Source organism: Bufo gargarizans, chromosome 5 (genome assembly GCF_014858855.1).
Source record: "Bufo gargarizans isolate SCDJY-AF-19 chromosome 5, ASM1485885v1, whole genome shotgun sequence".
NCBI lineage: Eukaryota > Metazoa > Chordata > Amphibia > Anura > Bufonidae > Bufo > Bufo gargarizans.
Window position 1 is genome coordinate 477,238,708 of NC_058084.1, and position 27,279 is coordinate 477,265,986.

The following is a 27,279-nucleotide window of genomic DNA, read 5'->3' on the forward strand; positions in this document are numbered from 1 at the left end:
TATAAATATAAGTTACTATGACATCACAAGTGGGTTGACTGGTAAGCTGCCGTGACATCGCAAGTGAGATTGCAAAATGTAACTAATGTGACATCACAACTTTTGCAGTCAAGAAATCTATTGTAACATCACCTATGGGTTTTAGCTAGACAAGCTGCTGTAACATGGGGGTTTATTTCAGATAGGTAAGCTGCTGTGATATCACAAGAGAGTTTCCCACAGTTAACTGGTGACATCAAAACTCTTTCAGTCAAGTAAGCTACTGTGACATCGCAAAAGGGTTTCAGTCCCCTAAGCTTTTATGACATCAGAAGTGCATTTACTGGTAACCTGCTGTGACATCACAACTCACCGGTTGAGTAAGCTATTGTGACATCATCAGTGGGTTTCAGTCAGGTAAGCTGCTGTGACATCACAGTTAGATTTCCCACAGATTCTTACTGTGACATCACAAGTTGAGTAAGCTATTGTGACATCATTAGTGGGTTTCGGTCAGGGTTGGTGCCTGTGGGGTCCAAAGGTCCTTCTGCCACATACAGTGCTGCCCATAACTATTTATACCCCTGGCAAATTTTGACTTAAAGTTACTTTTATTTAACCAGCAAGTAATTTTTTGACGGGAAATGACATAGGTGTCTCCCAAAAGATAATAAGACGATGTACAAGAGGCATTATTGTGGGGGAAAAAAAACATTTCTCAGCTTTTATTTACATTTGAGCAAAAAGTGTCCAGTCCAAAAACTATTCATACCCTTCTCAATAATCAATAGAAAAGCCTTTATTGGCTATTACAGCAATCAGACGCCTCCTATAATTGCAGGACAGCTTTTTGCAGGTCTCCACAGGTATTTTGCCCATTCATCTTTAGCAATGAGCTCCAAATCTTTCAGGTTGGAGGGTCTTCTTGCCATCACCCTGATCTTTAGCTCCCTCCACAGATTCTCAATTGGATTCAAGTCTGGACTCTGGCTGGGCCTCTCCAAAACGTTAATGTTGTTGTCTGCTAACCATTTCTTCACCACTTTTGCTGTGTGTTTTGGGTCATTGTCCTGCTGAAATGTCCACTGGTGCCCAAGGCCAACTTTCTCTGCAGACTGCCTGATGTTGTCGTTGAGAATCCTCATGTATTACTCTTTTTTAATGGTGCCGTTTACTGTGATTAGGTTCCCTGGTCCATTGGCTGAAAAACACCCCAAAGCATTAGGTTCCCCCCACCATGTTTTACAGTGGGGATGGTGTTCTTTGGGTTGAAGGCTTCTCCTTTTTTACGACAAATAAGGGAAACATCATTGTGACCAAACAATTACATTTTTGTTTCATCTGACCATAACACAGAAGAGCAGAAGTCTTCTTCTTTGTCCAGTTGAGCTTTTGCAAAGGCCAATCGAGCCTTTGTGTGCCTTATATAGAGAAGTGGAACCCAGCAGTGTGCAGTGTCCGTTGTATTGTCTGCCTTGAGACATTGCCACCAGCAGAGCCCAGATTCACCAGGATGGCCTTGGTGGTGATCCTTGGAGTGTTTTTCACCTCTCTAACTATCCTCCTGGCCAGCACAGGTGTCACTTTTGGCTTCCGACCACGTCCTCTGAGATTTTCCACAGTGCGGAACATCTTGTATTTTTTGCTCAAATCTAAATAAAAGCTGAGAAATGTTTCTTTTCCACAATAATGCCTCTTGTACATCGTCTTATTATCTTTTGGGAGACACCTATGTCATTTCCCGTCAAAAAATTACTTGCTGGTTGAATAAAAGTAACTTTAAGTCAAAATTTGCCAGGGGTATGAATAATTATGGGCAGCACTGTAAGTAAACACCTTTATGGTAAATGGTATGCGGTAAATGGGGGGCTTTATTAAAAGCTTTGCATTGAGGGCCAGGACTTTCAAGTTAATGATTGTTATGGGCTTAAAAAAATATTTCCAAGCCGATTCTCTGTAATTCCAGCTATGCCATGGAATGATTGCACATTATTCTATCCCTGGCAAGTGCCTAAAATAACTGTACAAACAAATCTATTCACAACCTCATCAGTGAAGACCCCCCGAGGAGCGAGGCACCTGCACAGCACACATGCACATTTACATATTCAGATTACACTGGAGAGCTATAAATGGTCCCGGCCTGGGGCCTAGTCACACCTGCCCACCGCTCAGGATGGAGATAGCATTGAGGTCCCATGTCCCTCCACCGCACACCTATCGCCCCTGAGCACAGGGTGATGTGACAAAAGAGTAATAAATACATTCTAAATCCTGTGACTGACAAGAGAAAGGTGAGAATTTACGGCCGCCGTAAAGGTATAAAACGCCTGCTCTTCTGGATAGAAGGACTAAGTGTCAGAATGAAAAAGCTGATATAATGATACATGTGATTCATATCCAGTGTGGTAAAACATGGCTTCTTTCTTCTAGAAATAGCACCACAGATGGTGCTGACGTGGTATTGCTGCCCAGCACCTTTTACTTCCATGAGTTGCAATAGCAAACACAACCCATGGACAGGTGTGGCACTGTTTTTAGGCCAAAAACAGCCATGTTTTCTTAATTTTGCACAATACTTTTAATTTGTCTTGCACAGGTTCTAAGAGTGAGCCACGTGGAGAAGATGGCTGTGGCCTACTCATTCTAATTGGCCTCCTCTCAAGTATCAGAATTTCCTCAGATATATATTTCCCATTCATATCAGTCCCACAATCTCACTTCGCTGTAAGTAGAACATACAGACTCCATGCAGAGTCTGACCACTCCTGGGGTCAAATTTGAAACCAGGACCTCATAACCACTGAGTCACCATAGTGGATTACCAGGTATTGCAGATTATCATTGGTCACATTACTGTATACAGTAATCCCTCAAGATACAATGTCCTCAGGATAAAATATTTTCAACATACAATGGTCTTTTCTGACCCATCGTAAGTTGACCAGACTCAACATGCGGGGAACCAGACTCGGACCCAACCAAGAAAGGTCACTTTTCTGGTAAAATAGCTGTATTAGTTGCTAGTTAGAAGCTATTCCTGACTGTTATATGTAAGGACTTGTTTTATCTGTCATAGTTATCTTCTTATTTTTCTTAAATCTTCATTTCCTCTTATCTTGGATGACATTTTGGGGTTTTAGAACCGATTACTTGGTATATAAATATGTTGAAAAATACAAAAAATGTACCATGGCTTCCTCCTGTTACCTTGGGCAAATAACTTCTTCACAGGTGTCTAAGGTCATTGTATTCAGAGCAACCTTTCTGGTCTCTCTGTCTTCCTCCAGCTTTGCACTCGATGCTCTGCAACAGAACATGCTTCTTTTTATTCTTTGGCGTTTGGCCATACATTTATTGGGTCTTGCTAAGTTGTTTGTTTTGATTGGCCAAGGATATGGGACAGGTCTCCAGCATCTTCCACAGCTGTGTCTGGAAGAAAAACTAGCTTTGTCACCCTCTGAGGGAATTTAGCAATGAGTGCAGCAAAAGATATTAAATGTCCCTGGCAGATTGGTACAACAGGTATCCGAAGACGGATGTCCCCTTTGATGCCTTGGTGTCAACTATAATAGAGTAGGGAAGAATACATTCCAGCTTCCTGATGGCCAAAACAAGCCAAGTCCAGTCAAAACTCACAGCAGGTTGCACATATGGAACTGTGCCAGGGGTGGACTGGGAACTAAAAGTGGCCCAGGAAAAAAAGGTTTCAGTGGCCCCATGTTGCAGGTGGGTTCAAATTGACAGAAGATGGGGCAACATAATTAGGCGGGACTGACATCTGTAGGCAGGGACAACAGAAGTAGGCATGGCCAGCAATACCGTAGTGCCTTGACTATCCCCTGCCTTGGAGGACATGTCCTATTGATGTAAATGGTCACAGTGTAATGCTTTGTTTCTCCTGTGGTGGTGCTGTAGGTAAACTGAACACTTGCCACCAGGTTTCCCTACAGCTGATTGCTGGGGGTCCTAGCAGGAGGACACTCTGCGATCAGGGACCCAAAGGATTGTCCAAAGTAGAGAACCGCATTTCAAGTGCATCCATTCATGTGCAAAACTAACATTTTTAAAGGATGTTTACCTACTGGTATTCACCTTTTTAATCTGTTCCAGGGCATTTCTTGTATGGGGACCTCCGAAGAACAGCACTTTTTCCATTACTAGGTACAGCTACCATCAAACTGTAGGTTAACATCTTCACTGTTGTGTTGGAGCCCCACCGTAGATTGGATCAGATTTGATGGTAAGAATGGTGTTTCATGGAACGCTACTCCTCATGTCAAATTGTGGACCATCATGTGTCACGGTGGTATCCATTGTGTTCAGAGCCGGTAGACCGCTGTGGCTTCTTATTCTTCTCCATTGTCTGTTGATGGGATCTCTTCCAGGAGGTTACTTCTTTCCTATACATCACCCCAGTCTCTGGTGTGGCGGCAATGATTGGTGGCGACTAAATTACATAGATAATGCTAAATGCTTGAACATGTCTGGTTGGTAGGCAACCAGAAATAATAGGGATTCAGGAAAGTTTTAAGCTATCATAATAGCTGCTGGGACAATGTTAGGAACTAGGCTGCTAAAGGGGTGGGGTTTACATTAAACCCACCCAAATCTTTGTTTCCGTGTGGTTTGGGGGCATTCCCAGATATCCCAGGGCCTGAGCTCAAAGGGGTTGGCCCATCTTGTACATTAGGGGCATATCTCTAGGATATGCCCCCAATGTCTGATAGGTGCAAGTCCCACCTCTGGGACCTGCAGCTATCTCTAAAACAGAGCCCGCAAAGTGAAGTAGAGCGGATCGCACATGGGCTGCTACCCTCCATTAATTTCTATAGGACTTGCCTATTTCCGTCAGCCCCATAGAAGTGAATGGAGCGGTGGGAGCTTTCTTTTTGGCAGGACGAGTTGAACTTATAGGTGCTGCTTATACTTTAAATTTAGTTTTTAATTCATATTTTTATATTGTAATTAACATTTTGCAGAAATGGCAAAGGCAGAAAAAGGCAATTCTAGTTCTTTACTCAACCAATGATGTTTTACAGTTATTGTATATATTATTATGGTCGTGGTTAGAAATGAGCGAATCGATGCTGACGAAGTCAAATTAGTTCAGAATTTCAGGAAAAATTTGATTCTGAACGAATGCGAATTTCCTCACGCTTCGTGATAATGAATCGCTATTTTTTCCTAACATGGCGGCTAGCCGGCTACAATGGTGGCTAAAATGGCGGCTACACGTGTTAGGACATGGGACAAGGAACTCTGGGAAGGCGGAATGACCCATAATGCCATGCATGCAGCCAGCCCAGTGATGTCACAGCCCTATAAATACGGCGGTCATCTTAGAGTCTGCCATTCACTATCGTACTTTGTTCAGGGACAGACGTGTATGCAGGCGCTAGGGAGAGTGAAAGAAAAACTAATTATTAAATAAAAAAAAGGAAAGAAGCAATTTACTAGTGCAGAGAAAGGATAGTAAGGCCCCTTTCACACTGGCGTTGCGGGAAAATGTGCGGGAATACCCGCGATTTTTCTGCGCGAGTGCAAAACATTGTAATGCGTTTTGCACTCGCGTGAAAAAAAATCGCGCATGTTTGGTACCCAAACCCGAACTTCTTCACAGGAGTTCGGGCTTGGGATCGGTGTTCTGTATTATTTTCCCTTATAACAGGCATGCTCAACCTGCGGCCCTCCAGCTGTTGTAAAACTACAACTCCCACAATGCCCTGCTGTAGGCTGATAGCTGTAGGCTGTTCGGGCCTGCTGGGAGTTGTAGTTTTGCAACAGCTGGAGGGCCGCAGGTTGAGCATGCCTGCCTTATAACATGGTTATAAGGGAAAATAATAGCATTCTGAATACAGAATGCATAGTCAAATAGCGCTGGAGGGGTTAAAAAAAATGGTGATGGTTACCATGGTGATGGAACATGTGATGACCGGAGTGACGTCATCACAGGTGCTGTTCATGTAATTAATGCTCACCCCGGGTCCTGTTCAGCAAAGGAGACAGAAGAGATGCCGGCTACGCGAACAAGTGGACTAAGGTGCGTTAAATAATTTTTTATTTTTTTTAACCCCTCCTGCGCTATTTGACTATGCATTCTGTATTCAGAATGCTATTATTTTCCCTTATAACCATGTTATAAGGGAAAATAATAATGATCGGGTCTCCATCCCGATCGTCTCCTAGCAACCGTGCGTGAAAATCGCACCGCATCCGCACTTGCTTGCGGATGCTTGCGATTTTCACGCAACCCCATTCATTTCTATGGGGCCTGCGTTACGTGAAAATCACTCAATATAGAGCATGCTGCGATTTTCACGCAACGCATAAGTGATGCGTGAAAATCACCGCTCATGTGAACAGCCCCATAGAAATGAATGGGTCGGTATTCAGTGCGGGTGCAATGCGTTCAACTCGCGCATCGCATCTGCGCGGAATACTCGCCCGTGTGAAAGGGGCCTAAGAGGAATAATTTCACAGACCGTTACAGGCAGGGAGAGACGTGTGCAGATGCTAGGGAGAGTCATAGGAAAATCCTCATTGTAAAAAAAATGCCATTTACAAGTGCAGGGAAACATTACTTGGGGATCCAGATAGTCTCATAATACAGCTCTGTCAGTCCAGCAATTAGTTATCGGGGAGCAAGTGCTATGTTGAAAAGCCTTTAGTGGCTTTTATCTGTGGAAAAAGATAAATATATACACAGGTCACTTTTGCTGTTAACTGCGCTGATATCATTTAGTGGCCCATTTCAATACAATACGAGAAATATGTACGCAGGTCACTTTTGTTGTTATTTGAGCTAAAAGCGTTTATTGCCATATTTCTAGAGAAAAAGAGAAAATAGACTAAGTTCATATTTGCTGTTATTCGCGCTAAAAGCGTTTCTTGTCGTATTTCACTACAATACGAGAAAAATAGACGCAGTTCACATTTGGTGTTATTTATTTGCGCTAAAAGCGTTTATTGCCATATTTCACTCCAATACGATAAAAATAAACGCAGTTCACATTTGGTGTTATTTGCGCTAAAAGAGTTTATTGCCATATTTCTAGAGAAAAATAGACTAAGTTCATATTTGCTGTTATTTGCGCTAAAAGCGTTTCTTGTCATATTTCACTCCAATACGATAAAAATAAACGCAGTTCACATTTGCTGTTATTTGCGCTAAAAGCATTTCTTGTCGTATTTCACTACAATACGAGAAAAATAAACGCAGTAGCCAGAAGAAGGGCAGCAGCGCGAAACGGCCGTCGCTACTTCGGCGCTCTGTGATCTGGTGTCCTCCCCAGCCCTTACTTTGTGTCCATGCTGTTATTTACGTAAGAAAAGAAAAATATATTTGGAGCTTTTAGGCGTGTTTTTAATTTGCTTTTAATTTATTTAGTTCAGCTAAAAGTATGGCCCTGCACAGGGGAGTGTCAGAGGCGCAAATGACTCTGGCGCAAGCACAGGTCGCAGCAGAGTAAGGGGCCGTGGCAGCAGGGGTTTCTTCCCGAGGCCTCAGGTCCACATGTCAGCTAGCGGTCGTGTCTTGACCAGCAACCCAGCGGTTTTTGATTGGTTGACTGGATCTTCGACTTCATCGCAAGTGACAGCAGCACCAGCATCCTGAGTCTAGAGCCGCTGATGAGCAGCTTTCTTTACCCCCATAGTGAAGAAACTACTCACCAGCAGCAGCAGGTAGACCTAGAGCAGAACCTGAACCAGCCTTTGGTGGCATACTTTGATAGCACCCTGCCAGCTGTCATAGAAGATCTGCTGGACTACTGGGCAGCCAAACTGGATTTGTGGCTGCAACTGGCCGAGTTTGCCCCGGAGAAGCTGTCCTGCCCAGCCAGTAGTGTGGCATCAGAGCGGGTGTTTAGTGCAGCGAGGGCCATAGTTACCCAAAGAAGAACTCTCCTGTCCACCCAAAATGTGTAGAGATTTACTTTTGTCAAGATGAATCAGGCATGGATCAGCCAGAATTTCCACCCACCAATGCCTGATGCATCAGATTAGATCATCCATTTCCACACTATGTCACCGTGGCACTCTGTGGTATCATGCTGCTGTTGCTGCCATGTCCACACTATGTCACCATTAATGTTGATCGAGCACAATAGAAGTCAATGGAAGAACCCAATGCTCTGAAGAGGAGAGAATGTCTGGTTCACAGAAAAAAAGTTAGAAATTGATGGAAACCCCAAAATGGTTTGGAAACAGCATGGGGAGTACATCTGGATGCATCTTGGACTCCTATTACCTATGACATACATTAGACAACCACACAAAGGCTATTTGCCAAAAGCTGGGTATGTGCAAGCCAACAATCTATCCATGAGATAGATACAGTCAGCATACCTTACAATGGCAGCCTTGAGCACTGTGAAACATTCATAACCAGCTCTCATCTGACTGAGAGCCAGTAAGCCTCAAAGTTGCTTCATATCTGTTGGATGGCTTGGGTGGACCTGCAACCCTAGATCATTATCATTAGGATAACAAAAAGTTTTTTGATTGTCCTAACATAATATTCAATAACCTTTCTATACAGTTTTGTCATGTAAACTCATTTGCATGAACATGGGCATATGGGAAAGACATGCAAATTAGCAGAATCTGCCTTGTTTTTAGCTGAAAAACCATTTGCATGGAAAATTTGCTATAAAAATTTGCGATTAAAATATTAGCAATCTGCACTACTCATGAACAGCGCCATCTATTGGATTCATAGTCTTGTCATAAGACTATGAAACCAATAACATATAAAGCATCATCAATCCTTACATAAAGACACACTACCATGAGACTACACAACAATAAATCCACATGAACTCCGAAATGAGACACTGTACACCTCCAGGAATACCTATAATAAAAAGAAAACTTTAAACCACATCACCTGTATAGAAGGGGGAGGGTTAGGGGTGGAATGTTTAGGGAAAGGATTATTGCATTGTGTATATGTGTTTTATCTTTGTTTTCACTGCACATATCTGTAAAAAATTAATATGACCTGTAATTTGATCCAATATGTACTTTTGAATGTAAATGTGCAAATTATATCAAAACCTAATAAAATGTATTTAAAAAAAAGACTATGAAACCAATAGAGTCATGAACAGCGACATCTACTGGATTCATAGTCTTGTCTTAAGACTATGAAACCAATAGATTGCGCTGTTCATGAGTTATGAACAGCGCCATCTATTGGATTCATAGTCTTGTCATAAGACTATCAAACCAATAGATGGAGCTGTTCATCAGTCATGAACAGCGCCATCTATTGGATTCATAGTCTTTTCATAAGACTATGAATCCAATAAATGACACTGTTTATGAGTAGTGTTGATCGTGAATATTGCAAATTTTTATCGCAAATTTTTCATGCAAATGGTGTTTCAGCTGAAAAATAAGCAGATTCTGCTAATTTGCATATGCCCACGATTATGCAAATGAGTTTACATGACAAAACTGTATAGAAAGGTTATTGAATATTATGTTAGGACAAACAGAAAACTTTTTGTCACCCTAATGATAATGATCTAGGTGCGCAGATCCACCCAAGCCATCCAACAGTTATGAAGCAACTTTGAGGCTAACTGGTTCTCAGTCAGATGAATGTTGGTTTTTAAAGTGTCTCACAGTGCACAAGGCTGCCATTGTAAGGTATGTTGACTGTTATCTGTCTCATGGATGGATTGTTGGCTTGCACATACATGGCTTTTGACATATAGCCTTTGTGTGGTTGTCTATTGTATGTCATAGGTAATGGGAGTCCAAGATGCATCCAGACATCCTCCCCATGCTGTTACCAAACCATTTCGGTGGTGTTTTCATCAGTTTCTAACCTTTTTCTGTAAACCAGACATCCTCCCTTCTTCAGAGCAGGGGGTGCCTGGTTTAATGCTCGGGTCTCCCATTGATTTTCATTGTGCTCAATTGTGCTCGAGCATACACAGTATTCGGCTGAACACTGCGATATGCCGAGCATAGCAATGCTCTAGCCGAACTGCTGTGTGGCCAAGCATGCTTGTCAACCCTGGTCACCATGCCACTCTGTGACCTTCTGATGCTGCCATCTCCACACTATGTCACCATGCCACTTTGTGGCCTCCTGGTGCTGCCATGCCCACACTATGTCACCTTGCTACTCTGTGGTATCATGCTGCTGCTGCTGCTGTTGCTTCCATCTCCACACTATGTCACCTTGCCACTCTGTGGCCTCCTGATGCAGCCATGTCCACACTATATCACCATGCCACTCTGTGGCCTCCTGATGCTGCCATCTCCACACTATGTCACCGTGCTACTCTGTGGCCTCCTGATGCTGCCATCTCCCCACTATGTCACCGTGCCACTCTGTGGCCTAATCATACTGTTGCTGTCACCTCCACACTTTGTCATTGTGCCACTCTGTGGTCTCCTCATGCTGCTTCCACCTCACCACTATGTCATATGGCCACTCTGTGGACTTCTCATGCTGTTACCACCCTCCCCACTCTATGACGAGGTCGCTATTTTCCTTGTTTGGGCTTCTTGAAATCACCATTTATTTGACCTTTCCTCTTGCTCGGTCAGATGAAAAAATGAGACACACAACGGATCCTGTCTGTGTAGCAGCTGAAAGGCCTGTATGGTCCCATCAGAATTGGCTTATGATTTGGTAGCCAAAAGCAGGAGTGGGTACAAAACACAGAAGACATGCAAATATTCCATTCACGTGTCCTCTCTGTTTTAATCCTGTTTTTTGGGCATTAGCAATACTGATGGATTACTGACCAAATGCTGACCGAGTGAAGGCGGATTCTCCACAGACAGGATACGTTTTTTGTGGGTTATTGTTCTGATTGATCAGAGGAAGGGCAAAATAATCAGTGACTTCAACACAAACTTACTGCTGACACCCTCTCCACTCTGTCGGGGGGCTCTACTGGTATAAGCGTTTAATAGAACAGGTTCTGTAGACATCTATGTGGAATCAACTGACGACTGTGTAAAAGGAGTGCGCTTCTTCTTGACACTAACATCGACCTGTAAGGCTGAGGTCATACTTAAGTTATTTGGTCAGTTTTGGCAAATTTAAGTATACTTTCTTATAATTTTAATCAAGTTTTGGTTCAATTTAATATAAAATATTTAATGAATTTACTAATAAACATTACATGTTGCCTAAGACAGGAGAGAATCGGCCAGTCTTCTGTTTTTTCAACGACGTGGTGTTGCAATGGAGAAAGCATGCAAAGAAAACAATTCCTCTCCACCTGGGGACGAATCCTGTCAAGATTGCTGCAAGTGCGGTATTGGCTGCTCATCGACCAAGATACTTCTGGGGGCAACCTACCTGGCATGAACAGGCCTCCAGTAGCTACAGACAATGAGAAGACAAAGGTTCAAGATAAGCTTGAAGGCCCGGAAGAGTCGCAAAGTTAGTCAAGATTCAAACCACCAACCAGGCCCTGTTCTCACCGTCCGGTGAAAACATTACGGGTTCCTAGTCATCATGGAACTGAAAAGAAGGACATCCTTATTATATTTAAATAATACAATATTTAATACATTTACTAATAAAATGAAAATTTTGTCTACAACAGGAGAGAATCGGCCAGTCTTCAGCCCAAGATTTAAACCAACAAACCAGGCCCCAGTCTCTTCGTCCGGTTCCCAGTCATCATGGAAATCAAAAGGAGAGCATCCTGTGGTTCACGGAGATGGAGAGGGTCTTCGGATTCCCCCTGCACTATACGGACGTCTCAGAAATGAACCGCTGCTCCCGACAGCAGCTCTTTGGAAGTTCATGGAGCGTCCCGGTAATCCGGCATCTATTTGCCCTGCTCAAGGATTATTTTAAAAGTGTGTCACGGCCATGCCTATGACCGTGACTCCTGCACCGCATGCGGTTGTCAGCGGTGTTGGTTTCGTTGTCAATCACAGCTGAGGCTTTGGTTTTTGCCTCACCTGTGGTTGCCGCTGGCAACAGTTTTTATGTGGCAGCGATGCAGCCTGAGTTGTTTCGTGGCTGCTTGCTGTGTGGTGCGTGCGGTTGCATCTGGCAACTTGTGTGTTTGGTGTGCACTTCCCATGTCTGGTGTGCACGGGGTTTATTTGCCTGTATTCCCCTTTAAGTTGCTGTCTTCCCTTCCCTGGTGGTGGAAGGGTTAATTCCCTTCCCAGTGTGTGTGTGTGTCTCACTGGGTGTGTCCTACTGTGGGGTGTGGCTTCTTGGCCTATAAAGCCTCACTGTTTTCCCAGGTCTGGAGGTTGCTTCAGCCATGCTTTGCTGGAGCAGCCTCCTGTATTTTCTACCTGCCAGTGAGAGCCACCCCTGTGGTCATAACCATTATGTCACATTTAAGTTTATGTCCAGTTATGTGTGATGTCTACTTGATGTTTCCTTGTGATTTTGTGCAGCTATGGATCTGGGTCCCTGTGTGCGGATGCGTTCTGAACTTCTCCTTGCCAGCACAGGGATCCAGTCAGCTAGGCTATGGCAGGTAGGTGGAACTCCTTGTTCACCTGCCATATCCATAGAGCTGTTTATGTTCCTCCTTTTCCAGCAGCTTGGCCATTGAGACTCCTGCTCCTCCGTGCCTAGGAGGAGTAGGTTGTCTTACCCTGACTCCTAGCTAGGGACTGGACGGAGGGTAAGTCAGGGCTCCTAGGTTCCGGCGCATGGGTCCTCCTACCTTTAAGGTCGGCCCATGCAGGTAGGAGTTAGGGTCAGGTTAGGGACGCTGTAGGAGGTGACCTGCTCCCTAATCCTGTTGTCCTGGCCGAGCAGCCATAACATCATCTGGCATCGCACGGCTGAGGATTTTCCTCCATCCTCAGCCGTGACAAAGTGTGTAGAAGCCGACACGGGTCCCCCATGCTGCAGATTTATCATGGAGACACCGGATTTTACAATAGTAAATTATTATTTTGTGCATTAGCAATACTGATGGATTATAGCAAATGCTGACCGAGTGAAGGCGGATGCTCAACAGACAGGAATCAGAGTTCATACTTGGTCATATTTGGCCCCGTAACTGTCCAAATAAGTGAAGTGTGCAGTGATTCTAAGAGCGATGCCTGTCATCTGCATGTCATACTGACTCACAGTATTATTTCACTAACACTGCAGACTCCCTATGCATGTTACTGCAAGGCACAGTGTTCTACACCCATATAAAGGCTCTATGCAGCCCGGAAATAGGCGTTTTTTAATTGCGATTCGTTACGAATAAAATAGCTAATTTTTTTCGGAAAATTCGGCGAACCGGCCAAATCGAATTTTTGAGAAATTCGCTCATCTTTAGTCGTGATGATCCCAGTTAAGTATATATTATTGGGACTTAATACATTTTATTTAATGTGTTTGTGTTTTTTTATTTTATTCCACTGATATTTGTTTAATTGTTTAAATTACTTACGGTAACTTTTTTTTATCCAAAAAGGGGATTTTTAATAAATTTTTTGCTGAGTTGTACTGTAAGTATTCCTTCAGAACAAGGATTATGGTCAGTGAGCCATGGTGTCCTTCAATGGACCCTGGGCCTTCTACCCATATATTGTATGAGGCTACTTGTGATGTCATCAAAAGGTTGGTTGTTCCCTCATTTCCCCCCTTTGTATGCCATGATCAGCTTTAATAGAAGCAGCATAGAAAGGGTTAAACAGTGACTGGTCCCAGTTTTCTGCCAGGGCCATCTATCACAGCTACTACCTTGCTCTGCATCTTTGGAGCACCTTAGCACTGTAAGAAATACAAGCATGCTCATCATGATGAATATTTTCCAATTCCTGCCCTACAAAAAAATTCCAGAAACGCTTATTATGGAGTAATCTACATAAACCCACCTCTTTTGAGGTATATTTTTCAGAAAAACCCTGTGAAAAACAGGACAATCAAAAGGAATACAGTGATGTACACATACATAATGAGGAGCAAACAAAACCTACAGGAAGAGGAAATTGACGGAGAGAATCGAAGACGTTAATTAAAGCGACATATATACCGGGATCTGCTCCTACACTCAGTTGAACAATAATAAAAAAGATAATTGCTGTTTTACAGGGAAGACTTTTCATTATTGGAAGATATTAATATTTTAGGGTAAAAAAAATTAGAGTGTAAAGATATCGAGCAAAACAGTTATCAAAAATATTAATGCACATGAATGATAAGTATAGTCAACTGGTGGATGAGATATAATGTGATATTCAGTGTATATCGAGTGGATCTATATATCTATCTATTTGTGGTACCACTGTGTTAACCAACTGGTTTAGGGCTAATCCTAAAGGCATTATCCTGGCAGTCGCCTGATATTCACCTGTTAACTCCAGCGATCTGGACTTCGCTGCAGGGGAGCCAGAGACCGTTGCAGTGTACTGAGGGGTCTGGCAGAATTTTAGCCAGGGACGGGCAGAGTTCATATAATGCGGTGAGAGCTGGCAGTGTAGGATCAATATGGGTACCAAGGCACAGGTCAGATTGGGCAGCGAAGGTTCAATACAGGTAAACAGGCATAGGTCGGTACACAGGCAGACAACAGAACTGCACACCTAGCATGGAACTTAGCAAGCTACGGATCACCAGCCATTGGCTAGTGTGAACTAAAGTGTGCGCTCTGGCCCAGTATAGGCTAGGAATGAGAGGCTGAGTCGGCAAGCAGACCGAAGCCTACGTGGAAGGTCCAAGCTACCCCGCTGGGAAGAGGAGTAGCGTGGAAGGTGGAAACGGGCAGAAAAGAGGGAGAGGGCAAGGAAAGGTGAGTGGAGAAGCGGCGGTTTCGAGCGTCTGCTGTAACACTATCTATTATCTATCTATCTCATATCTATCTATCTCATATCTATCTATCTATTATCTATCTATCTATCTTATATCAATCAGTCATCTATTTATTTATCTTCTATATACGGTATCTATTTATCTATCTCATATCTATCTATCTATCTACGGTGTCTATTTATCTATCTATCTCATATCTATCTATCTATATATCTATCATGTAGGTCATATGTATATTTTATCTACTTGTCTATCTATCTATCTAGTTGTATCTATCAGAGACATATTAGGGAACAGCATACTTGGGATATATGAGGTAAACACTTGTTGATTCAAGGTTATAGAAATTTACAGAAATAAGATAATAATGCACTTAGTAAAGTAGATGCAAGCACCATATACTGGACAAAGTCCTCACTCTGAAAATCTAAAACACTTAGCCAATATATTTTGATGCAAAACACATCTGAGCCCGCCTACCGAACGCCAAGGTGGTCTCAGGTCAGGCTGGTCTTACGCTAAACCTACCTATGCCATTGGGCTTCTATGTTCAGGAGCGCACAGATGTGTTTTGATTAAAATATATTGGCTAAGTGTCTCAGATTTTATCATATCAGAGTGAGGACTTGGTCCATATATAGTGCTTGCATCTACTTTACTAAGTGCATTATTATCTTATTTCTGTGATTTTCTTCAATAATATGGCCAGGGACATCCGCACATTTATATATCATACCGTGGAGGATGTTTTTATCTTAGTTTTTTCAGTGATTTTTTTTTGGTTATAGAAATTTACAGTAAGCAAAATAGGCACTCCCTTTAAACATGTCTATTCTGGGACCAGGCGGCAGAATGGTTTAGAAATTCAAAGTTTCTAAATATATTTGCAAAGTTAAACAGAGGCCCCTGGCAGATTATCTGCAGAGGAATTGATTTAAAACGATCAATAACATCCAGACACTGGGATCCTCAGTCACCCTCAGCCTTTCGAATCCCAGTTGGCACATTACCCATATTTATACAGGAACAGGTATATCAGACAGCCATGCTGTTTGCTACTTAGACATGCTCATTTAGTTCCTCGCTGGACCTAACATTTTCAGCCAAGTTAAAACGAAGTTGAGAAATGAATGGCTTCAATTATTTTTCCCATAAGTAGTCTAAAAAGCGGGGCCGTCAGAGCCTATAAACCCCATGGACATGCTATTTTAATTAAGCAAACAGAGTAATAAATGAGACATAGAATAGAAAACACAAATATAAGGAACTCGTAAGCAGCTACTGATCCAGCAGACATACTTGATAGCTTCTGAAGAGTGACATCCCGGAGATTTGGAAAAATAATACGCATCGGCACATTTTTCCCCATATTCCTCACCCATTTGTAAGGCACTTGAATCTTAATTAGTGCATATGTCTCCCTTCATCACACACCAAATGAATACAGACCTTTAAATAAATATAGATCCCCAAATATATAATGATCAGATGCCCTTAATAAATGCAGTCCCTAGATCAGAACCCCTAAACTAATACAGACCCCAGACCAGACTCATATACTAATACAGACACCAACCAGATCTACTAAACTAATACAGACCCCAGAACAGACACAGTAAACTAATACAGACCCCAGACCAGACCCACTAAACTAGTACAGACTCCAGATTAGACCCAATAAACTAATACATTCCCCAGACTCATATATCATTGCAAACACCAGACCAGAACTGCTAAACCAATGCAGACCCACTAAATACAAACCCCCTGCACTAATACAGACACCAGAACCCCCTAAACTAATGCAGGCCCCCGGACCAGAACTTCTAAACTAATACAGACCCCCTGTACTAATACAGACATCAGATTAGACCCCCTAAACTAATGCAAACCCCCGAAAAGTTCCTTCAAATAACTACAGACCCCAGACCAGACTCATATGCTAATGCAGACACCAGACGAGATCTACTAAACTAATGCAGACCCCAGACCAGACCCACTAAACTAATACAGAACCACTAAACTAACAGACCCCAGACCAGACTTGTATACTAATACAGACCCCAGACCAGATCCATATATTAATGCAGACACCAGACCAGAACTGCTAAACTAATACAGACCCCAGGCCAGAACTGCTAAACTAATACAGACCCCAGGCCAGAACTGCTAAACTAATACAGACCCCAGGCCAGAACTGCTAAACGAATACAGACCCCAGGCCAGAACTGCTAAACTAATACAGACCCCAGGCCAGAACTGCTAAACTAATACAGACCCCAGGCCAGAACTGCTAAACTAATACAGACCCCAGGCCAGAACTGCTAAACTAATACAGACCCCAGGCCAGAACTGCTAAACTAATACAGACCCCAGGCCAGAACCCCCTTAGCTAATACAGGTCCCAGACCAGAACCCCTACACTAATACAGACATCAGATCAGACCAAAGCAGACCCCCGAGAAGTCCTTCAAATAACTGCAGACCCCAGACCATATACTAATATAGGCACCAGACCAAACACCCTAATACTAATGCTGTACTAATAATTATCCAGACCAATCCCTCTAAATCAATGCAGACCCCCCCCCACAAGTCCCTCTAAATAACTACAGGCACCAGACTAGACCCCCTAAGCTAATGCAGACCCTTTATCAGATCCCATAATACGGATAACAGAACTCCTAAATAGATATAGATATCAAAGTAGACCCCCTAAATAAATATAGATCCTAGACTCCATAAATAATTAGAGACAAAAAAGGGGCTCCTAAACAAACACCGACATTAGTCCACACCTACTAAACTATTTCAGACTCCAGACCAGATGATCAAATAAAAACCCCCTAAACTAATGCAGACCACCTAATATATATGCAGATCCAAAGACACCATAAATTAACCAGAACCCCAATGCACTCCTCAGACTCCCTAAATAAATGCAAACCCCAGACCAGACCCCGTCTAAATAAATAGAGACCACAGATGACCTCAATAAGTTCAGGCCCCCAGACACCAGTTCAGTCCCCATTATACACACCCCCTAAATAAATCCAGACCAGACACACTAATACAGTCCTCAGACCTCCTAAATAAATATAGACCCCAAAAGTCTGATAGTCACCTCAGCTTCCAGTTCTTTGTGCTCCCAGGTGCCACCATTGACATTGTGCCTGACGTCAAGATGGCACTGCCGGGGACTGAAGGAGTGAGATATTCATTTATGATGTGTCCGCGAGATTTGACAGCACTGCCAAGAGGTTCCCCCTTTTTCCACAAGAATGTTCAGTTACTGTGCACTTTCAAGTTCTCCCGAGAACCATGTAAAGTTCTCCCAAGGTCCGTGTCAAGTCCTCCAAAGGACCATGTCAAGTCCTCCCAAGGACTACAGAAAATCAAAGCCTGAAACTTTTCACACGGTCCTCAGGTGGACTTTACACAGTCCTTAGGAGAACTTGCTTTTCTGAATTGACAAGTCCTCTGGAGGACCATGGCAAGTTCTCCTGAGGACTGTGTCGAGTCCTCCTGAGGCCTGTGTAAAAAGTTTCAGACTTAGATTTTCTGTAGTGGCGTTGTTGAGGTGAGTAATGTTTCTGGCGTATTGTCCAATAAAAAAAACATCTTCTAGAGATAGTAGAAGTCTGTGGGAATTGATGCTTGGATCAATAGCATAACCTTACAATACCGCATGCCAGCAGGATATCAAGAATGCGACGCCGGTCGAAAGCATTTCACAATCAGGTTATGCTGTTTAAAGAACAAGAAACTTGCAGAATTTAGATTATTAGATACCAGTGCTTGCTGTCAGTGAATGTTTCCACTCACTGACACCAAGCAAAGTAAAACAGTGAGACGTTGAAACACAAGGTATATTTGGAAGTTCTTAAAAATAATGAGAAAATGACTCACAAAGTTTAATAGAACGAAGAAGAGGTTTTTAGCATAGCTAGAAATAAATGGTAATGTTTCCATTCACTGACAAAATACTAAGATCCTAAGAAAGGCCGAGAAAATGCAAAGTACTTTAGTTGTAGAACTTTATATTAAACCTACAGACATGCAATATGATAGATGTAAGATAGAGAGAAAATGAAAGATAAAGAAAGAAATATATGACATAGATAGGTAGACAGAGGCGGAAAAATAGATAGATAGATATTCTTGATAAAAAATATGCGCAAAGAGCTTCTAGTTTTTTCATATACGGTAGTAAGTATAGCCATGATGCAGTTTTACAATTTCATATATTCACCTTTGACCTGTGTCTTTGTGCATTAAGCAGTGTGCTGCTACTTGTAGTTCTACGCATTGTATTGCAGCCAAGGTACTGTGCACCTGTGCCCCTTTTTTATATACAGTATATATACTTTGGAGGTTCTGGTTTAGTTTTCTTTTGTGATAGATAGATACATAGAAAGAAAGAAATGGCAGATGCATGAGATGGACAGAAAATACAGTAGATTGAGAGATGATAGATGACATGGGAGAGATAAATATGATAGATAAATATTATGAAAGAGAAATAAATAAATGAGATAGATAAATGGATAAATAAATATTATATACAGGGAGTGCAGAATTATTAGGCAAGTTGTATTTTTGAGGTTTAATTTTATTATTGAACAACAACCATGTTCTCAATGAACCCAAAAAACTCATTAATATCAAAGCTGAATATTTTTGGAAGTAGTTTTTAGTTTGTTTTTAGTTTTAGCTATTTTAGGGGGATATCTGTGTGTGCAGGTGACTATTACTGTGCATAATTATTAGGCAACTTAACAAAAAACAAATATATACCCATTTCAATTATTTTTTTTTACCAGTGAAACCAATATAACATCTCAACATTCACAAATATACATTTCTGACATTCAAAACAAAAACAAATCAGTGACCAATATAGCCACCTTTCTTTGCAAGGACACTCAAAAGCCTGCCATCCATGGATTCTGTCAGTGTTTTGATCTGTTCACCATCAACATTGCATGCAGCAGCAACCACAGCCTCCCAGACACTGTTCAGAGAGGTGTACTGTTTTCCCTCCTTGTAAATCTCACATTTGATGATGGACCACAGGTTCTCAATGGGGTTCAGATCAGGTGAACAAGGAGGCCATGTCATTAGATTTTCTTCTTTTATACCCTTTCCTGCCAGCCACGCTGTGGAGTACTTGGACGCGTGTGATGGAGCATTGTCCTGCATGAAAATCATGTTTTTCTTGAAGGATGCAGACTTCTTCCTGTACCACTGCTTGAAGAAGGTGTCTTCCAGAAACTGGCAGTAGGACTGGGAGTTGAGCTTGACTCCATCCTCAACCCGAAAAGGCCCCACAGCCCAAACCAGTACTCCATCTCCACCTTGCTGGCGTCTGAGTCGGACTGGAGCTCTCTGCCCTTTACCAATCCAGCCACGGGCCCATCCATCTGGCCCATCAAGACTCACTCTCATTTCATCAGTCCATAAAACCTTAGAAAAATCAGTCTTGAGATATTTCTTGGCCCAGTCTTGACGTTTCAGCTTGTGTGTCTTGTTCAGTGGTGGTCGTCTTTCAGCCTTTCTTACCTTGGCCATGTCTCTGAGTATTGCACACCTTGTGCTTTTGGGCACTCCAGTGATGTTGCAGCTCTGAAATATGGCCAAACTGGTGGCAAGTGGCATCTTGGCAGCTGCACGCTTGACTTTTCTCAGTTCATGGGCAGTTATTTTGCGCCTTGGTTTTTCCACACGCTTCTTGCGACCCTGTTGACTATTTTGAATGAAACGCTTGATTGTTCGATGATCACGCTTCAGAAGCTTTGCAATTTTAAGAGTGCTGCATCCCTCTGCAAGATATCTCACTATTTTTGACTTTTCTGAGCCTGTCAAGTCCTTCTTTTGACCCATTTTGCCAAAGGAAAGGAAGTTGCCTAATAATTATGCACACCTGATATAGGGTGTTGATGTCATTAGACCACACCCCTTCTCATTACAGAGATGCACATCACCTAATATGCTTAATTGGTAGTAGGCTTTCGAGCCTATACAGCTTGGAGTAAGACAACATGCATAAAGAGGATGATGTGGTCAAAATACTCATTTGCCTAATAATTCTGCACTCCCTGTATTAGGCCTCTTTCACACTTGCGTTGTCCGGATCCGGCGTGTACTCCACTTGCCGGAATTACACGCCGGATCCGGAAAAACGCAAGTGAACTGAAAGCATTTGAAGACGGATCCGTCTTCAAAATGCGTTCAGTGTTACTATGGCACCCAGGACGCTATTAAAGTCCTGGTTGCCATAGTAGGAGCGGGGGAGCGGTATACTTACAGTCCGTGCGGCTCCCGGGGTGCTCCAGAATGACATCAGAGCGCCCCATGCGCATGGATGACGTGCCATGCGATCACGTCATCCATGCGCGTGGGGCGCCCTGACGTCACTCTGGAGCGCCCCGGGAGCCGCACGGACGGTAAGTATACTGCTCCCCCGCTCCCCACTACACTTTACCATGGCTGCCAGGACTTCAGCGTCCCGGCAGCCATGGTAACCATTCAGAAAAAGCTAAACGTCGGATCCGGCAATGCGCCGAAACGACGTTTAGCTTAAGGCCGGATCCGGATCAATGCCTTTCAATGGGCATTCATTCCGGATCCGGCCTTGCGGCAAGTCTTCAGGATTTTTGGCAGGAGCAAAAAGCGCAGCATGCTGCGGTATTTTCTCAGGCCAAAAAACGTTCCGGTCCGGAATTGAAGACATCCTGATGCATCCTGAACGGATTTCACTCCATTCAGAATGCATTAGGATAAAACTGATCAGGATTCTTCCGGCATAGAGCCCCGACGGCGGAACTCTATGCCGGAAGACAAGAACGCAGGTGTGAAAGAGCCCTTACAAGAAAATTTAGACTAGCACATTCATATACATAATCACAGGTGCATATCCATCAAGCAAACATGGCTGATAATAAAATGTCTGCACAGCATTTCACATACAAACAATAAAGCTGAGAAATGGGGGTCATTCTATATTAATTAATTTAGAATGATCCCCATTTCTCAGCTCTATTGTTTGTATGTGAAATGTTGTGCAGATAGATAGTTATGAAATGGAAAGAAAGAAAATGAAAGAAAGATATGAGATAGATAAACGATAGTTAACATGATATAGACGGATAATCAGTAATATAATGCTAGATATCTGGTGTGATGGGATATTGACGGGAATCAGTGATGGTAAAATGAAGCTGGTTGTAGGGGTCACTTCACACGCCTGGCTGCAGTACTGCAGATGGCTGAGCGCGCCGCGGTGCAGGCGGTGAACTGTTCCCTGTACATTTATGTGCGCTTCTATTATACCTGATGTTAATCATCCGCCATCACATTGCAGGCAGCAGCGCAGCGGCTAATATTTGTTATCTGTTGTACGCACTCGAGCAAGCGATTGCCTGTTATGTCTTCATTAAACCCACAGACTCAAATTGATGTCTATGTCTACGAGCTGCAGCCCTCGATGACTGGAGGTGACATGTCTAACGCTGCGCTATGCACGTGGTTACAGGTTGTGCGCTAAAGAAGCCCCGCGTAATACAACGAGCAGCCTCCTATTCAATTTCACAGGGCAGATAAAATAACGAAATGATCTGTTTTTTAATCGTGACAGAAGAAATAGCCGGTAATAAAGCCTAAAATTATGGTGACAAATCATAGATCATCTCCATATTCTCCATGGAAGCGCTCATCTCCATATTCATCTGTATGACCGTCCTCAGGACAGCGATACAGATGCCTGTGCTGCGGCAGGGCAGGAGAGGCGTGTCCCTTCCCTGTTCTTCTGATAGGCCGCAGGCACTAATTCGTCATTATTATCGCGCCGCCTGAGCCGGGCAGCACATAGCGGGGGACACAGGCCGGAAGAGGCCTGCATCGCATCGCTGCTGATGGAGGTAAGTATTAGTGTTTTGTGTTTTTTTTTTTTTAGGGGGGGGCTGGCACTATGGGGGCATGTGGCACTCTGGGGGCATTTATTTATTGTCCATTTTTGGGGGGAACTATGGGGGCATTTCTTACTGGCACATTAAGGCGGGTGGGCACCATGGGGGAGAGGAGCACTATGGGGCATCTGGGGGCTCTAAAGGGGCTTTTTTTGTTTATTGGCACATTATGGGGGGCACTATAGGGGAGAGTGGCACTATGGGGCATCTGGTGGCACTATAGGGGCATTATTTGGGGGCACTATGGGGAAGTGGGGGCTCTAAAGGGGCCTTTTTTATTGGCACATTATGGGGGGCACTATAGGGGAGATCGGCACTATGGGGGAGTGGAGCACTATTGGGGCATCTGGTGGCACTAAGAAGGGGCATTTTTTTTCTGGCACATTATGGGGGAGAGGAGCACTATAGGGGCATCTGCTGGGGGCACTAAGAAGGGGCATTTTTTTACTGGCATATTATGGGTAACACGATGGGGAAGGTGGAGAGGAGCACTATGATGGAATTTACTGGGGCACTATATAGGGGTATTTTATACTGGCAGACATTATGGGGACATTAGCTCAACTGCCGGCACTAAGTGGGGGTATTTCATGTACTGTCATATTATAGGGAGAATTATTACTACTAGGGGGTATTATGGGGAGCTTTACTACTACTAGGAGGCTATGAGGAACATGATTACTAGTATGGGCACTATAGGGGCATTATTACTACTAAGTGTGCTCTGGCAGAGAATTATTTCTATTGGTGGGATTTTAGAGAGGACTGTTACTTTGGGGGGCACCCTGGCAAAGTATCAGCTTAGCAGAATTATTTTTGGGTGACATTATCTTTATATTATTAGTGTCTGGTCGCAGTTATTTTTTAGAGCACTGTGTGCCAATAATTGTTGAAGGGGGCACTATCTGTGTGGTAGTGGTATTTCCAGGGGGACTGTTTCTGCAGTATTGTATTGGGGGCACAGCGGGCACAGTATTGGGGGTGGCAGGAAAGGGTGTTCAGAAGATGTGAAGATTATGGAAATGTGAAAAACTAATGTCTGTTTGTCAATCTCCTCAGAGACGGGAGATGGCTGAAAAATCATCATGGCAGTCTGGTCTGAAAGGAGAAGATGAGGAAAGAGAACGTCTACAACAAAGATGACATCATTGGATGTAGGAGGTATGTGGCGCTATGTAGGAGAGGAGATGCTCCGGCTTCCCCCCCTGCCATTTGCAAAAAGAGGATTCAGAGCTGGGTGAGGACAGCCAAAGGGGGCAGCAGGCCACGGGCGGGTGGCAGATGGTGGGGGGAACCACAGGCCTTGAGCAGGATCTGGGGAGGGAGATGGGCGTGGCTGGAGGCGGAACATATGTGTGGCTGGAGGCGGAACTTGGGTGGGGCCTGGAAGGGGGCCCTTGATTTATTTTGCCCAGGGGCCCTGAGGGTTCTCAGTCCGCCCCTGCTTCTCAGGAAAAGAAATCATGGAGCTGATACGTGGCCCTTGAAGCAGCCCTGGTAGTTCCCATCTGTGACAAACTCCCCTCTTTTGAGGTTGCCACGAGTGCTTGGAGAGGACTACTTGCCAGCCTCTTACCATGTGATTACGGTCCCATGTTGTATGCACCGGTTTTATGCAATAGCTGCATAGTTATATAAGTTCATGTATTTTGCTGTCTTTTGCTACCATGTGGCTAATGGAGTCTGGCCTCTGTCCTTGGAGGATAAGAGGATCACTTCTCAATTGTCTCCAGGACAAAAGACTGTGTAGAACCGGTGTTGGACAGAAAAGCCATGAGTACAGCCAGGTCAAAGAGACTTGTACTAACTTTTGAATTCCTGGTCTAATTCGTGCCATTTTGGGATGTGTTAAATGTCTATGTGTATTGTAAAGGGTGGGACATTGTATATTTGAGTAAGTGATGTCTGTCCTATTGTCTCCCCGTGTGTATTGGCAATTTCCCTTTGTCCTGAGAGATAATGGAATTACACCTCGGTTGTCTCCAGGACAGAGGACATTGTGTATTGTCCTGCCTGGGATAATTATGTTAGCCATTGTACCATAATTATATCACAGGCAGACGGGAGGATGTTATGTGGGTTGTAACCTTTGTGTTATTAGTTAATGTATGTTTGTTGTGGGTGTCTCCCTTGCATGGGAGCAGGGGATAAAAGAAATTGTATTTATGAATGTATTTTTGAATGTAGTGTGCCTCCCAGTAAAGTATTTCTAGCATTCAGCTTTGGCTCATGTATAGACTTATTTGGCGATACTGGCGATACCAGCGATACTAGCGATTTATTGCTCTGTGGATTACTTGGCGGTGCTATTTTATGGGAAGAAGGGAATACTAGACAGTGACACGGATGATACCGTCACAACTGGTGGCAAGCAGCGGGATTTTCCCTTCTTTTTCTCTGCACAGAGGATTCAAGGAAGACACTAGTGTATGGTGCATGGAGGGCAACGCTGGCACTCGTGCAGCGACCCTGGCTTTGAAGGAGCTCAAGGGACAGAGCTAGTTACCGGGAAGCGTTCCTATCCACAGCAACATGGAAGAGGAGTTTCGCTGGAGGTTGCAGCAGTACTTGGCCCAAGAGGATGGGCCTGTATCAGAGGATGGCATACTGGACTACAGAGATGCCACTCAAAAGGGGCTGTGGTATGACGCCTTAGAGGAGGTACAGCGGCAGCGGAAAGAGAGCCTTCCTGGTGAGGAACAGAGGTTCCAGGTACTCGTGGCCCTGCGGTCACCCTTCCTAGGAAAGCAACCCTTGGCTGAGTGGGTGACAGAACTGTGGACCCTGATTTGGAGGGAGTTGTGGCTGGACAAAGCGTAACGGGCACTAAAGTGGTATGCCACCCAGCGCAACCCATAGATGACTAACCACTATCTGCCGGAGGGAGAGGATTATAATGGTCCGGGCTTACTGTGGGAAGCCTTTGATGAGGGCGATGACTTTGGATGCCCCACAGAATGTCGGTTCTGGGACATCCACAACATCAGGGAAACCGAGCTGGACCTTCCCCGAGCTGACGACCTTGGGCCAGACCTGATTTATCTAGTCACCATGGAGTGGGAGCTGGAGCAGAGCTACCGTCAACTGTTCAACCTAGCTCAACCACCATCCCTCAGCGCAGAGGATTGCCTGGAAATTATACCCTCTTTTGCCCAACCGACCTCAGAGGTGAGCAACCTCATAGACTTGTCCTGGGAGGACCCACAGATGGCAGGTGGAGATGGGACCAAGGTCTCTCTACCGGCCCTACAGGGATGCTGGGCCGCCTGCCCAGATCTCCAGCGGCAGTGCATACCACAGGGAGAGGAGACAACCGGTCTCTCTCCCCAGCGGCAACCTAAGTTCCAGGGGGAGGAGATGCTGGGTCCCTCTGCCCTATAGCAACCAGAGTCCTGGGGAGTAGAGGCAACCGGCCTCACCTTCCAACAGCAGCCAGAGATACCGGGAAAAGGGGAACACAAACCCCTCTACACGGGCGCAGATGAGACCGCGGGCTCTGTGCCAGTCCTACAGGGATGCTGGACGGTCGGTCCAGATCCCCAGCCATCTCCGCAGGGATACCAGGAGGAGGAGGTAAGCGAGCCCTCCCCTTCCCAGCTACTTCCCAACCGAGTTCTAGGGGCAGGGGATGAGCCTGCGATACCCACTGATCCCTTCCCAGCGGAAGAGCTGGCATCCGGGCAGAGCGCCGTTAGCCTCTCCTCCACTGACCCCCTTGTTACAGGACTGGCTTGCACCCCCCTCACCCCAGCAGAAGAGCTGGCATCCGGGCAGAGCGCCGCTAGCCTCTGCTCCACTAACCCCCTTGTTACAGGGCTGGCTTGCACCCCCCTCACTCCATCAGAAGAGCTTGCATCAGGGCAGAGCACCGCTAGCCTCTGCTCCACCGATCCCCTTGCTGCAGGACTGGCTTGTACCCCCCTCGCCCCAGCAGAAGTGCTGGCATCAGTGCAGAACACCGCTGGCTGCTGTTCCCCAAGTAGTCCCAGCGGTTTGCCTAGCTGCACCAGGGAGACTGAGGATGCGGAACTGTTTCACCACAACCTGGGACCTACAGACCAGCACTGTCCCTGGTGGGTGAGCTACCCTGTTAACTATATACCGTGGGTGGGCAACTCTGCTAATGTTTCTTTGTGGGGGCGCTTCCCGACTAATCTAGGTACTGACCGACAGGAGGTCAGATACCTGTTTAGTCTTAACCCCAAAGGAAAGATATGTGACAAACTCCCCTCTTTTGAGGTTGCCACGAGTGCTTGGAGAGGACTACTTGCCAGCCTCTTACCATGTGATTACGGTCCCATGTTGTATGCACCGGTTTTATGCAATAGCTGCATAGTTATATAAGTTTATGTATTTTGCTGTCTTTTGCTACCATGTGGCTAATGGAGTCTGGCCTCTGTCCTTGGGGGATAAGTGGATCACTTCTCAATTGTCTCCAGGACAAAAGACTGTGTAGAACCGGTGTTGGACAGAAAAGCCATGAGTACAGCCAGGCCAAAGAGACTTGTACTAACTTTTGAATTCCTGGTCTAATTCGTGCCATTTTGGGATGTGTTAAATGTCTATGTGTAT